The 14,978-nt window shown below is 44.7% G+C and overlaps 1 long non-coding RNA gene across 1 annotated transcript; it reads right to left on the reverse strand.

Annotated features, from left to right (window-relative positions):
- Positions 1–9,861: 9,861 nt before the first annotated feature.
- On the reverse strand, positions 9,862–14,978 carry LOC136009095 (uncharacterized). Its single transcript, XR_010610327.1, has 2 exons — positions 14,801–14,978; positions 9,862–10,685 (listed from the first exon to the last, which is right to left on the reverse strand). It is a non-coding gene; the product is annotated as an uncharacterized LOC136009095 (long non-coding RNA).

The following is a 14,978-nucleotide window of genomic DNA, read 5'->3' on the forward strand; positions in this document are numbered from 1 at the left end:
TCCATCATAACCCTTCTCACAAAACCTACATGACAAAAAGGGACCAAACTCTAAACACACAGTGGAGGTTTCAGGCAATTATTGATCTTGCTATTCAAGTAGAAAGAGTAGTTCCCATGGCAACGAACCCATCACTCCTTACCTATGGCACCATGTGCTCTCATAACACAAGCTCTTTTATTTAAAGAGATATGTATGTACATAGAGCTGCCCTGAAGAGCTTGATTTCCTTTCATTTCACCCTGCCATAACCACAACCCGCCCTGTGTCTGACTGCTTAGAAACACACCGAAAGCTTTCCCCACCTCTCGTAGTGCCCATGGGGACTGCAGTGGTTGCACTGGAGGGGACTGGAGAGGGACTCTTCATCAGGGACTGCAGCAGTAGGACAAGGGGTGATGGGTTCAGACTGAAACAGGGGAAGTTCAGGTTAGACCTAAGGCAGAAGTTCTTTCCTGTGAGGGTGCCGAGGCGCTGGCACAGGGTGCTAGAGAAGCTGTGGCTGCCCCATCCCTGGCAGTGTTCAAGGCCAGGCTGGACACAGGTGCTTGGAGCAACCCGGTCTAGTGTGAGGTGTCCCTGCCTGTGGCAAGGGGTTGGAACTGAATGATCTTAAGGTCCTTTCCAGCCCAAACTAGTTTAGGATTCTATGGCATTCACCTGCCTGCCCCAAGTGGTGGCCACTGCAGTGGTGCTGGAGCTGATTCTTCCCTGAAGCACTTCCAGATAAACCATGGAAGGGAGCACCCTGCTGTGCTGCTGGCTGGGTCCCCAATGAAACCCCATTCCTTTCTCATCAATGCTACACAGGGGCAGAGGTGCTCCACAATTCTTAATTGTGTCACACTGAAACCTGGCACTGGTGGGAAACAAATCCACCTTCAGCATTCACAATAGCTCCTCCTCAAGCTACCCTGATAAGGGCAAATAATCCTCAAATACATCGAAAGAAAAGAAAGAACTTGAAAGGGATGTCCCATCACTACAGAAAATTATGGCAGCTCCAAGTAGAAAAAGCCAACCACTTCTGCTCTTCACTTCAATAACATGCCAGCAGGACAGGCCAGCTCCATAGGAGCTAGAAATCAGCACAGCTCCCCACCACCTTAATAGCAGTCAATTCGCACGGGCTGATGAGCAGGCTCTGCATCTTGGGAAGAGAAATGTCTCTCAGGAAAGGGGTGACAACAGGTCACTTTGGGATGGCCAGCAAGGAAACAAGGGGCACATCACAACATCTACTTCATGGGAGCCTGTGGCTCTCAACAGGGCTTTATCTCCATGGAAGGAGCCCTCTCCATGCCAGGAGACAGAAGGGCTGCAACACATGCTGGTGAGCAGCATGGGGTGAGAAACACAAGGAGCAGGACTGACACTGGTTTGGCTCAAAAGTTACATGTGAAATCTAGTTAGGATGTAAGACTTTCCTTCTAGGAATTCGCCACTGAAAGAGAGGAAGTGGGGATTGGTATGGCAGGGCTGTGCTGCTGGCTACACAGAGGAGGAAAACACATATACAGACACAGAACTCACTCAGGAGCAGGACCTTTCAGGTGAATTTTGGTCTCCTGGTGACATTTTATAAGGGATGAGCTATTCCCAAGTCCTTTTCCTGTGTGGCTCCAGCCTCATGCAGCTGGGCTGGGCTGCCTGTGCCCATGTGAGCAGGATACGGGATGTATTTCCAGGTTGTGGTACCCAAGGGATTTGCAAGCCAGACACCCTGATGGCTTCAGAGATCAGGGAGAAGTGTGGTGGGCACAAGTCCACCCATGCTATGGCTGCAGAATGACACCAGAAGAGGTGCCAGGAGCCTTGGCAGGGTAACTCAAACCAGGCATGGAGGAAAGAGGTGAAGATATGGGTTTTTTGAAGATAACAGAGGAAATTATGGACAGAATTACAGTAAAGTGAGATCAGACAAGCCGTGGCTTGGAAGAAGTAAAGGTGTTAAAGCTGCAGCTAGGCTGAGAGGGAGAATATATATTAAAAGCAACAGCAGGAAGAAACAGATCAATTGGAATAGCTAGAAGTGAAAAGATATGAGGACATCAGAGACATTACAGCACAGAGCCTGGAGATATGCAACAAAGACTGAGGGACATTAATGGATTTTTTAAAGAAATATATATATAGTTTCCAGGAGATGCCAGATATAGGAAAGGAAGAACTAAAGAGTCCAAAGTGTTACAGGGCTTGAAGGCAAGGGGAGGACAGCCAGACATGGGACTAGGAGGGGTGGCAAGGCTGTTCGTATGTACAGAGGGATGAGGCGGAGAATGACATAGAAAAATGGGAAGATAAGCAAATGAAGGCTTCACCTTCCCTGCCGAACATGCATCAGCCAAGACATTATGGATAAAGTGAGAGCTGGAGGGGCCAGTTTTTAACAGCCAGATGCTGTCCAAGGAAATTCAGCATTGAACCTATGTGCTGTCAAGTGAGACATTTCCCTTCAGCTCATCTATTTCTACTCATTCTTGGCTTTCAGGCTAGAAACCCAATACTGGGATAGATCTTCCTGCCTCCAGAATTTGCTTGACTGAACCTTCCTATGAATTATATTTGCTCTTGTACGGGGTTGTTCTTGACTGCTTTTAAATACACCAGGGGGGGACAGAGGGTAGGACTTGTACCGTATCAGTCAGCTCTCTAACCCAGCAAAGACAAAACTGGTTTGCCACTGTTAACCTGCATTTCAGCCTGTAGCTGCACACACAGTCCTGCTAGGACATGAGAGAAAGAAAAGGAAACAGAAAAGAAAGTCACTGATACCTTATATCTGACACCAACGATTACAATAAAAACTGCTTATTTGCTCCCAAAGCACAGAAACTTCAGGCTCTTGCTATTATTACTTCCTCTCCTCTTCCCATTTCCTGCTGATTTTCATGGTATTGAAGGCTCTGTACCACACCTAGGATCTAGACTATTGCCTCTAGAGAGGCATTAAAGACAGACAAGAAAATTCTCTTCTTTCTTACAGCATGATGATTTATAGGAATAATAAAAATCCCTTTATTCATTCCTGGATCCACACAGAAGGGCTGAGAGTCAGGAATCTGAAAGTCATTTTCTGGGAATAACTGTGGGCATCAAGGTGCTCTGTACGGAAAGGTGCTCTGTATGGAAAGGTGCTCTGTACGGAAAGGTGCTCTGTATGTATTATCCCCATAGCAGCACAGTCATCTGTTGGCTACTGTCATGGAAACAGAGCTGTGCAAGATAGATATCCATGCACAAGAGTGTTGTCACCAATTTGATGCAGCCCATGTATGAATAACAGAAGCCTTCTCCCTGCAGATGATTGCTGCACTGCTCACAGCAGAAAAAGCTGTGTATGAGGGGTTTTCTTTTACTTCATTGCTGAACAAGGCCAGCATGCAATAGAAATAATGCCCTTGGCAACTCACACAAGGCCACGTAAACAACAGTCAGCCTCTTCTTCACGTCCATTGCCTCATTCATGCCTTTATAGCATGCAAAAAAACTCCATCTTCTATGATCACACCCATTAGGATAGAAATGAGGAGAAGAAAGATAAAAAGCTTTCCTGCTACTTAATCTAAGAATAGAAGGTGGGCATGGACGGCTCTTTTCCCTTCAACATCCTTCTAGGAATTAGTCATGATAGCCCAATTACCTTCAAATACGTAAAGTACAACCTTTTAAGTAGCCTAATTTACAAGCTTGCTCCGTGGCCCTCTGCATCAATTTACCACTTAGTCCTGGCTTAAAGCACTGAGTTTGCCTGGGCAAAGTGGCACTGAGGAAGTGACAGTGTGAGAGCAGCATTTGTCCCTTACCTCCTGCAAGAGCAGGGTACTCCTTTCACATGTCATGAGAACAGAAAAACTCACCGCCTTTTCCATAGCACAGGCTCTAAAACAACAGGATTATCTCCTGTGTTAAGTCACAGAGTAAGAAAGGAGAGAGGATGTGAGGATAGCTGTGGGGTAAAATTTTCATCTCCTCCATAACTACTCTGTTTTTAACCCATGGTTTAACAACAGAATTTGGCCCAAAGCATCACTTTCCTGTGGGGATGCTACATGATACACATGGCAGTCTGGTCACTTCGTGGTACCTATTTAAACCAGGTCAGCACTAGCAAAACAACAGAGATCATGTTAAAAAGCAAACCCAGGGCTAGCAAGGTGCTTGTAAGGACCCAGGCTGTTTCACTCCCTCAAAGGTACCCAGTTCAGGCTGCCAACACCCTGTTGGATGTCCAACCCCCTCACAACCTGGTCTAGTGTGAGGTGTCCCTGCCCATGGAAGGTGTTTGGAACTAGATAACCTTAAGGTCCTTTCCAACCCAAACCATTCTATGATAAAAAAACCCTATCTTCTGACACTTTCTCTGGAAGCAAAAGTCAGATTACAAGAAGCAACACTCAAAATCCAAGACTGAAGAGTGGTTTCTGACACAAACCATAAACGGAAGGGGATAGACACACCTATCTGGGCTCCATCATCCCTGCACTGTGTGTGTGGATATTTAATCCTGTATTTCATAATTAAGAAACAGATTGCCATAACGGTACAGCAACACAGCCTGAGACAAGCTAACAGATGTGCTCTCTGCTTCTTCTGAGTCTCCTGGGGCAGGCAACTTGGGATTTAACTGCTGAAAAGCAGTTAACCATAACCTGGTGCCAGATGTTTAAGGATGGAGTGGGATTCTCAGGACAGGGCTCCAATGGAGGAGGATCAGCATGCAGCATCCGGGTGACGTGCCAAAGGCAGCAGGGTAGCAGCCTCCTCCTAGGACAATGACACTGAAAGTGGTGGGGCAGGAAGGTGGAGGCTTCTGCTAACAGCGGTCAAGAATGCAGATTAAAAAGAACGGAACAAACCCCACAAACTACACCAAAATCCCTCCTGTAGGTAAATGCATCAATTTTGTCACACTATAAGACAGCACAGAGTTTTGTTAAGAGGGACAAAACCAATCCCATGTAACTGGAAGTTGGGAGACCAGCCAAAACTGTCCTTTGTCATCACAGAATTTGTTTAAATCCATGACTCTTCCCGTAATTTAAATCTCTGGGGATGTTCACTTCCCAGGAAGCTAATTAAACTACACGGCATGTTTTGTTAGCTAACAAGAAGCCTATATCCTTTATGGGCCTATGAAAATCCCCAGGAAAGCTAGGCTATCACAAGCAAGTGCTGTACACACAGTGCTGATGCGGCCAGTACATACTGCTGTGTAATATCAAGCACACCACTGCTTCTCAAATGTGTTTCTAGGCTTTCATAGCCTTCTTTAATTATTATTATTATTTTCAGTTTCCATCCATTTCCACCTGATGCAGATGATGTTTATTTTCCACTCAGTTGTAGGTACAACTGATACCGAGCACACAGGGGGACATTGGCGGTCTATGAGTACTTATGCAACAATAAAGAGAGTAATTTTGGATCTCATCTGCTTGAATACAGCCAGAACCAGAGGAGGTGGGTCTGTGGCCACCCAAGTTTGGAAGTAAAATAATGCAGAGGGAGTGACTTCTGTGCGGTTCCCCTCCCTATGGGAAGGGCCACCAGTCCTATGCAGCATCACACATAAAGCCTCTAGAGCTGGGAGAGCTCACCGCAGGCCATCAGGAGCAAAGGTTTAATTCATTATGTTGTTTTCTTCAATGATCTTGCCCCCATGCATAGAATCACAGAATCATGGAATGGTTCTGATCCTGATGCTGAAGAGCCCCTCTCCAGCATCCTTGTAGCCCCCTTCAGATACTGGAAGCTGCTCTGAGGAGGTAAGGTTTAATTCACTGCCCTGTTTTCTTCAATGATTTTGTCTCCACACACGATCAACGCCGTGTTCCAAGATCTGCACTGCTTGCTTTTGCTGTGCATGACCTTGGACATTTAATCACGAGCAGTCCAGAGCTTAGCCCTGAGCTCAGCATCTGGACAAAGGCCCAAATACAGTCAGTGCCGGTGGGAAACCTGTGTCCTGCTGAAGGTCAGTCTGCAATCTCCCTCCTGCACCCCTGCAGATCCTGCCCCCGTGCAAATCAGTCTCAACTGCTGGTGGTGGTGGAGATGCACCTCTTTGTCCAGGCTTCACAGACCAGTTTAGATCAAACAGAAGGCTAAGATAAGAAGGATGAAGTGGGATTTTAAAGAAACCTAGTCTTTGGAAGGCATAGCGATGGACTGGGATGCATGGTACAGGTTAACAGCTGGTGGCTGAAAGAAGCTTCGTTTTTCAGGAGATCTTACCTCTCATTTTAACTAGTTTCCATAGCTTAGATCAGCAGGCCTGACCATTACCCACGATGGTAATTTTTGCATGCCTTAGCTACTGTGAGATTATTGTCACCCTCCTGGCAGGTCCCAAACCATCTCCCTGCACACCAAGTATAACAACCCCATCCTGCCTTTTGTGTCAAAAGCAGCCACCCACGCTGACCCCATCCTCCCCTTCCCTCAGGAAGGCAGAACTGGAAAACCCAGGCTGGGATTTTCAAGCAAGCAGGACACACTAGAGTAAGACTTGAATTTCTTTGGGGCAGGGACTTTCTGTTCTGCTCCCAGCACAGCACACTTCCGACCCCCTTGGTTTCTACGTACTATAGCAATAGAAAAGTATTGCTAGTACTACTACTATTACATGGTGTAAAAGGTCTGTGCATTAAGATCCATACCATTTTTGCCTCTTTCTTTTTCTTTAAAGCACCATACACATACACGAACATGGGTACATATATGCGATGTTGTCTTTCTGTGCAGAAGAACATAGAGACAATAGAAACTAACTTGTACATCGTTTCACCTCATAAATTACTTTCAGAGCTTTGTGGATGGAAAGAAAGAAAACTAGGATGTAGCAGGAGCCTTTGCAATGGTTTCTACGTACTATAGCAACACAAAAGTATTGATACTACTAATACTATTACATAGTGTAAAAGGTCTGTGCATTAAGATCCATACCTTTCTATGCCATTTCTGCCTCTTTCTTTAAGCACCATACACATATACGAACATGGGTACATATATGCAATGTTGTCTTTCTGTGGCCTAATGCAGAAGAACATAGAGACAATAGAAACTAACTTGTACATCGTTTCACCTCAAATTACTTTCAGAGCTTTGTGGATGGAAAGAAAGAAAACTAGGATGTAGCAGGAGCCTCTGCAATAGTTTTTTCTTTTCTCTCTCTAACCTGCAAATGCCACATGGAAACCTCTCCTGAGGAAGAGACAACTGCATTAAGTGCACTCAACTATGATCAGAGGTTCAGTTTTTCTCAACTGAGAATTAGAAGGTGCCTGACAGGGCACGCTGGGCAGCATGTATTTGTACACTGTAATTACCGCTATTCCATTTCTAAGAACTCAACATCAACAGGCAAGCAGCAAACGCTCTCTTCACAGCAAGCTGGAGGGAGAGCCAGAGAGCTTGGTTAAAATTCAACACGTCAGCCGGAAGAAAACACAGCCTGAGACAAAAGGCTATGCATTTCTGCTCACTGCCTCAAAAGGAGACACAAGTCAGGCTCAGGGCACATCAGACGTGACAGCAACAACCCAGGGTGAATCCTGCTCAGCTAGCTTGCAGAATCCTCACCGCAGGGGCCAAGACAGCCCGCGCCTCATGCTGCACACAAGCACCATTAAGACAACAAATGTGCCTTCAGCTTTCCTCCTTTCTGGGGAATACAGTGACTTCTCTGCTTCATATGGTACGGGGAAGTGAATTTATTGATAGCTGTAATTATGCAAGTACTGCAGTGCCTTGATAGAGAACGAATACCCTCAGCTTCCCAGCCCATATATAGAACTGATTCTTTTTGTGTCACCCCCATGTTTAAATTCAGGCTGGGAAGCTTGACCATAGTTTTCCCTAACATTAATGAAAGGGCCCAGCTGAACTATGGATTTGAATATATTAAAGTGATTTACTTATTATACCTCTTAAAAACACTAATGTTATTCTACACTCAAACCAAAACTGAGAGCCCAACCCAGCTCTGCCAGCATTTCTAACATACAGTTGTCTGGGGAAACACAGAAGGAACAAAGCAAGGCAGTGCGGATACCTGTGGGTACATTTATGACCAAATTTACAGCCCTGAATAGGGATAATAGTGGTTTTCTGCTGTTCAGCCAGCAGCTCCACTTATGCTCTTTGAAACTTTCAGGCATCATTTAGGCGTATCTTCATCAGGGACTGCAGCAATAGGACAAGGGGTGATGGGTTCAAACTGAAACAGGGCAAGTTCAGGTTAGATCTAAGGCAGAAGCTCTTCCCTGTGAGGGTGCCGAGGCGCTGGCACAGGGTGCCCAGAGAAGCTGTGGCTGCCCCATCCCTGGCAGTGCTCAAGGCCAGGTTGGACACAGGGGCTTGGAGCAACCCGGTCTAGTGTGAGGTGTCCCTGCCTGTGGCAAGGGGTTGGAACTGGATGAGCTTAAGGTCCTTTCCAACCCAAACCAGTCTGGGATTCTATGACTTAGGTCCTCATACATACATATGAACCACATTGTTTTCCCCAGCATGAGAAAGAGGTACACACAAATATATATATATACACATATACACGAAGTAAGGAATTTTCAAGAACTCGTAAGAATAACTTTTCTCTTATGCATTTCTGTGAGTCTTAAGAGGGATTTCCAAAGCATTTCAGCTCACAGTGAGTTGGTTGCACATGTACCAGACCTTGCGACTAGCAGCTTTGCAGTCAATAAGTGCAGATAAAAGGACAACATGTCCCACCACTATGAAACCCAGAATTAAAAATGCCAAGAGCTTTCTGGCCAGCTCACAAGACATCCCCACATTCCTGCTATTGTACATGTCCCTATTGATGCTCATGTTTTACCGAGTGCTTCGTGTTCACTCTGAAGGTAACCACAGTGCTTCTTGTGATGGTGTAATTTCCTGGGGCTGCTTTTAGTGATTGCTTTCACTCTAACATAATACATTTTTGAGAGCAAATTATCAGAACACAATACTTCATAATATACTTATTTCCTCCAAAGGACACTGTAAAGTCAAGAGGTGTCCCAGTATATTCTTGCCTGCACTCCAGCAGAGAGACGTGATACACAGGCTTTTGTGGCACACATTCCTTTTTGGCATGGGGATTGAAAACTTGTCATTTGTTACTGGTGGAACTGCTTATGATGGAAAAGTGCCACTGACTGCTTGTAGGGTGGCAGTTCTTTGAGTCATTTTTGCCATGGCTTAACATATAATGGCCTTTTTCTGCTTCAGTCTTACATGCATTAAAACTCTGGGTTGTGTTAGTCAACACATGGGGTTTTATTCTTCCAATTTCTGTTTGGGAAATCATTTTGCTGAAAACATGCACAAATGAAACCATCAAAGAGAAGGATGTGTTTAAGGTTCTTTAAAACAGATGCCTTTGTTTGTGTTACTCAGAATTGCAAGAAGCAGTAATAAAAATGGATCTAACCGAGACAGGCAAGTAAGAAACTCAAGGGAGTGGAGCAGCCTGAACTCCATCCTGGCAGCTGCTGCTGGTGATGAACCTAGCAATGAAATCTGCTCTGCGAAGAGGATGGACTTCATCTGTAGGGAAGGCCCTTCTGACAGCCAGAGATGCTGTAAATCTGTCTAAGCAACTTTGGAGGAACTTGAAGTTTAGAACATAAGCATCTTTCTTTTAGCTGGTAAGTAACAGCATTTATCTCCCATTTACCTTGTCTGAAAACTTACTCTCCTGTTAATGATATCCTGTTTTTTCCTTTAAAAATGCCTTGCCTGTTTGATTTTTATGAATTGATAACTACACAAATCTACTGCTGTGATCATTCCTTCTCCTCTGCATTTACAGCCTTGCACCCATTAGGTCTGCATATATATATATATATATATATATATATTCAAATAAGTGCTTTAATCTCAGGATTTCTTGACAGAGCAATCTAATTTTTATAATTTAGATTTCTTTCATAGGAGCAACATTTCACTCCCAGTAAATTACCGCTTTGCTGTTATCTATGAGTACAGTCACACAGGTCAATGCTATAGGCATTGAGAGGCAGCAAGAATCCTCCTTGTACTTGACAGTGTAATGAACCCCATGTGATGTCAAGAAGTCATATATAAACTCTTGAGACAATGATTTGCAGCACTGGGGGGAGGCAGCAGTCAAAAGTGAAAGCCCACTGGAATAGTGCAGTGCCATCAGTGGCAAATATTAAAGAATCTGTAATAAACATTTCTCAGATCCATACGTATTTGTCAATATCATGTTCATTATAACGGAATAATTTGGCTCAAATAAGCACAGGGACTTAGTTTTTGTTGTGTGATTAGTGGGTATCCTTGTGTAATGATTATTACATTCCTTAAAATGATGAAAGGATTTTAATACTAAAATCTGGAGGTGTGTTTCCCTTCAATGCTGGCTAAAATTTTAGGCCCCTGCCTACCTCCTCAGCTTCTTGTGGAGGTGCTTTGGACCCTCTACGGTTTTGACTGCTGGCTGGGGCCATAAGCTGCACTCTCTGACCACAGGGGCACAAAGGCTTGCAAAGTCCATGGGCAAGTCCCATACCAGGGACAGGCGCAGGTTTGTGCTTAAACTGCCAGACACATCCTCAGAGGTCCCCTTTCAAGAGTCAGTCTTGATCGAGAAGGAAGTAGCATGCCACCCTCCTGAGTCACTGTTTGAGCTGCAGAGATCTTCAGCACCTCATCTGCCAAAAGACAAGGGATCCATCAGCTGGTCGTCACCTCCTCCTGCACTCGATCCACCCAACATCCACCCAGAGCTACAACATGCCTGAGGCACTTGCATTTTTATCTCCCTCTATCAAGATATCTACTTTGGGTCAGCACTGTTGCCACTGAAGGTGCTGGCCTCCAAAATGGTTCTAGGAGCAGAGGCAGGAACAGACAGTGCCCCTCCTGACCCTGGCAAGAAATGATGCTTTCAATTGCTTCCACAGATACCCCTCTGTCATGGTCAAAGACTCCTACTATGGCATTTCCAAAAGAAGTTTGCATTCTCAGCCTGGCCTATTCAGCAAGGAAATGTCTTAACAGCAGTGTCTGGGATTTCTGGGTTAAGAAATAGCAACTTCATAAAAGCAGGAATGCTTAGAAATCTCTAGCAGGAAGAACACATTCTCATTCAACCTGTGGCATCAAAAGGAATAGCTAATGTAACTGCTGAAACACTATATAAAGGCAACATTTTGATGATAGTCTCAGACATGCCACAGCATGCAAATCTTCAGGGAAAGACAGGTTCATGAAACAAAGGTGGGAGGTAAAAACTAAGAATAAACATGGGTAAAGCACAAAACCAAGAAGACCAAAGGTGAAGCCCTTCATTGACTTTGCCCTTCATAGTTTAACACCCTTCAGACTCAGTTTCCCTGTAGCAAAACAAGAATAAAGCTAGATTTCTCCTGAGGCACAATCTGCTTATATTACCCTATAGAAATACAAAACAGGTGAGCAGCAGTGTTCTGGTAACTTAAAATAGCATACACTGGAAACTATTATAGCATAAATTAACAAGACAAACTGTGAGTCTTAGGCAAACCCCACAGGGACTCTGTGTTTAGCAGGTCAAAAGGAAGGCCTTTCAAATCACTTTTGTATGCATAAAGGCATGAGGCTTAGAGAAAGCTCTTTAAAATACCATAAAGCCAAAGAAAACAAACAGTCTGGTGCTTGGGGAGCCAGGGACAGCATTCAGGTTGGAAACAGCAGGAGCAATCAGCACTTCTGTCACAGAGAGAGAACACCAAAATCCTTTTCGCAAAGAAAAAGAGGGATTCAGAACTCCATCCCAAAGCACAGGCTTAGACCATATAGCCTGGATTAAACAGTCTAAACAGCCCCTCTTTCGTGCCTTACAGAAGAGTTCCCATTAGCTCACAGGTGCATGATACTTTTCAGTAATCATAAGATCGTTCAGGCTGAAGGGACACCTCAGGATGCCTCTGGTTGTCCTGGGTTCAGCTGGAACTTACTTTTCCTCCTTCCTATTAGCTGGTGCAGTGCTGTTTTTCAGCTTTAGTCTGAGAACACTGATAACACACCAATGTTTTAGTTGTTGCTCAGTAATGCTTACTCCAATCAAGGATTTTTCAGTCTCATGCTCTGCCAGTGAGGAGGAGCACGGTAAGCTGGGAGGAAGCAGAGACAGGGACCAGACCCGAACTAGCCAAAGGGGTATTTTGTACCACAGCACATCATGCCCACTATATAAACTGGGGGGAGTTACCCAGAAGGGTTAGATCACTGCTTGGGTTGGGCTGGGTATTGGTCGGTGGGTGGTGAGCGGCTGTATTCTCTCCCCTTGTTATTTCCCCTATCACGATTATTATTGGTGGTAGCAGTAGTGATTTGTGTTATACCCTAGTTACTGGACTGTTCTTGTCTCAACCTGTGGGGTTCACATTCTTTCCATTCTCCTCCCATCCCTCTGGGAGCAAGCGCCTACATGGTTCTGAGTCACCAGCTGGGCTCAAAACACAACACTAGTCCAACCCCCGGCTCCAAATGGGGTCCAAACCAAGTTCAGACCAGGTTGTTTAGGTCTTAATGCAAACAGATTGCTCTTTCGCTCTCTTCAATGGCTACAGCACGTTCATATTGGTTTTGACAAGAGTCCTGCAGTCATAGCAAGAAAGTACAAACCAGACAGCACATTATTAAGCCAAAAATGTGACTGAGTTGTAACACTGAAAACGAGCACTTGCTAACAAATTGTCCCAGGAAAAAGCAACAACAAAACCCACAATCCATTCTGCATTCCACATAGAATGTTCATATTTTAATCAACAGTATTTTGCCTTCCTTAAGTAACCTACCATTCTATCTTTTGCATTTGGGTCTTGGTGGCAATGTACTTCACCTGGTCTCAAACTAACTCAACAGTTGTTTAACAAATAGGTTCCTGTAGTAAAAGCCTCCAATCAAAGAAGCATTGGCCAGTGCCTATGTACTTGATAAAATTCAAACCATTAGGCTAAAATTCACCTTGCTACACTATCACACAAGCGAAGTTTAACTCTGGAGGCTCATCAATAACATTAAGGCTAATCTGCCCAGTGAGCATCACTATTCTTAGCTATTTGCCAGGAACAGTTTGCCAGCCTAACCCCAGGCTGCTTCAGCTGCTGTAAGATCATGGTTTGTCCCAGGTAACTCAGCCCGAGGTGATGGAAAAGGCTGCTTGGACACACCTGCATCCTGTTTTCAGTTTAAACTTTCACAAAAAACCTGGTTTCATTGTGATACTGAAAACCTGGACCACCCCAACTCCGATTTAATGTTAACACTGATATACCCATCTCAGAAAGTGAATCCTCCTGACAGTGAAGTCAACAGAAATATCTGTAAGCTTAAAAAAAAAAACAAACACAAATGTGCTCCTGTCCTCGCCATATGGTACAAGAGGTATAGATACATGTTTGACATTACACACTTAATGCTGGACATGAAGAACACCAGCCCTACCAGAACCTAACGACTCTGTGATGCTTGGAACAAAAGATTTATATATACATATGTGCACACACATTTAAAGTCACACGTATATATGTGCATACAAAAGTTAATAATAGTAACAAATTACCCTCTTCTTACATCTCTAAACATAGGGAGCTCCCAAAAATCATCTAAAGGCAATAAATGCACTAGAAGATATTCAGTGATTTTAAAGAAAGCCCAGATAAAAGCAGTAGAATAGTTAGGGTTGGAAAGGACCTGGAGGTCATCCAGTTCCAACCCCCCTGCCATGGGCAGGGACACCTCACACTAAACCATCCCACCCAAGGCTTCGTCCAACCTGGCCTTGAACACCACCAGGGATGGAGCATTCACAACCTCCCTGGGCAACCCATTCCAGTGCCTCACCACCCTAACAGGAAAGAATTTCCTCCTTATCTCCAAACTTCCCCTGTTTAAGTTTTAACCCATCACCCCTTGTCCTGTCACTACAGTCCCTGATGAAGAGTCCCTCCCCAGCATCCCTATAGGCCCCCTTCAGGTACTGGAAGGCTGCTCTGAGGTCTCCACGCAGCCTTCTCTTCTCCAGGCTGAACAGCCCCAACTTTCTCAGCCTATCTTCAGTAACTTTTCTTAAGCCAATTGTATCAGCATCACACTCTCAACTGGTAAAAGGCCCTTATCTATCATTACAAATGCCTCAGTCACTACTTAGTAAGAAGGTCATTTGCAATAATAAGCACAGAAATAACTAACACTCAAAAAGCACATAACATGCTGTGGAATTTTCCTCCTTCGCTTTAATACTTTCAATTGCTTATTAGGTATCTAATCTGCCCATGAGATAAAATGACATTGAATTTAGGAGTGCTTTGCTGTGAATGAGAACCTAGCAAGGTTTGCTCAAGACACACTGGCCTGCTGCCTTGAGATCTGATATTCAAGTGCATTTGGAGCATACTTAAAGAAGGAAACATCATGAAAACAGGTTAAAACAACTTGGAGACCGCTCAGACTTTTCTCCTCAAAGAAAAGGGCTCCAATACCTCTAAACCAGATCTTTCCAACGTCAGCAGAATTACACCAGAAGCCGATGGGGAATCATTTCTTGCCTTGGCTGCCATGGGAGGCCCAGACTCAGAATCACAGAATCACAGAATCACAGAATCCCAAGGGTTGGAAGGGAGACTCAGCAAGTTTCTGAACCTATGGCTAACATAAAGCATTTACATCACATGGCTGCAGTCATTTGGCTTACTTAGCTGCTTGGAATAGGTCTGCACACACTCAGATAACTTCAGCTCCGTAGCCATACACTTTTGTGGGACTATGTTGAATTACTTACCTCAGACCGCAGCCTCGTCCCTGCTGCACCGAGCGCCTCCCCTCCCGAGCTCCGCGGGGATGAACACCTCCATCCCCTCACCCTGATGGGGAATAACGAGTTTACCCCCTTCCAGCCGTGCTCTCCGCAGTGGGGCTTCCTCTAACAGTACCAACCACAAACGATCGCCATTGAGCAT

The sequence above is a fragment of the Lathamus discolor genome, chromosome 2 (genome assembly GCF_037157495.1).
Source record: "Lathamus discolor isolate bLatDis1 chromosome 2, bLatDis1.hap1, whole genome shotgun sequence".
In the NCBI taxonomy this organism is placed as follows: Eukaryota; Metazoa; Chordata; class Aves; order Psittaciformes; family Psittacidae; genus Lathamus; species Lathamus discolor.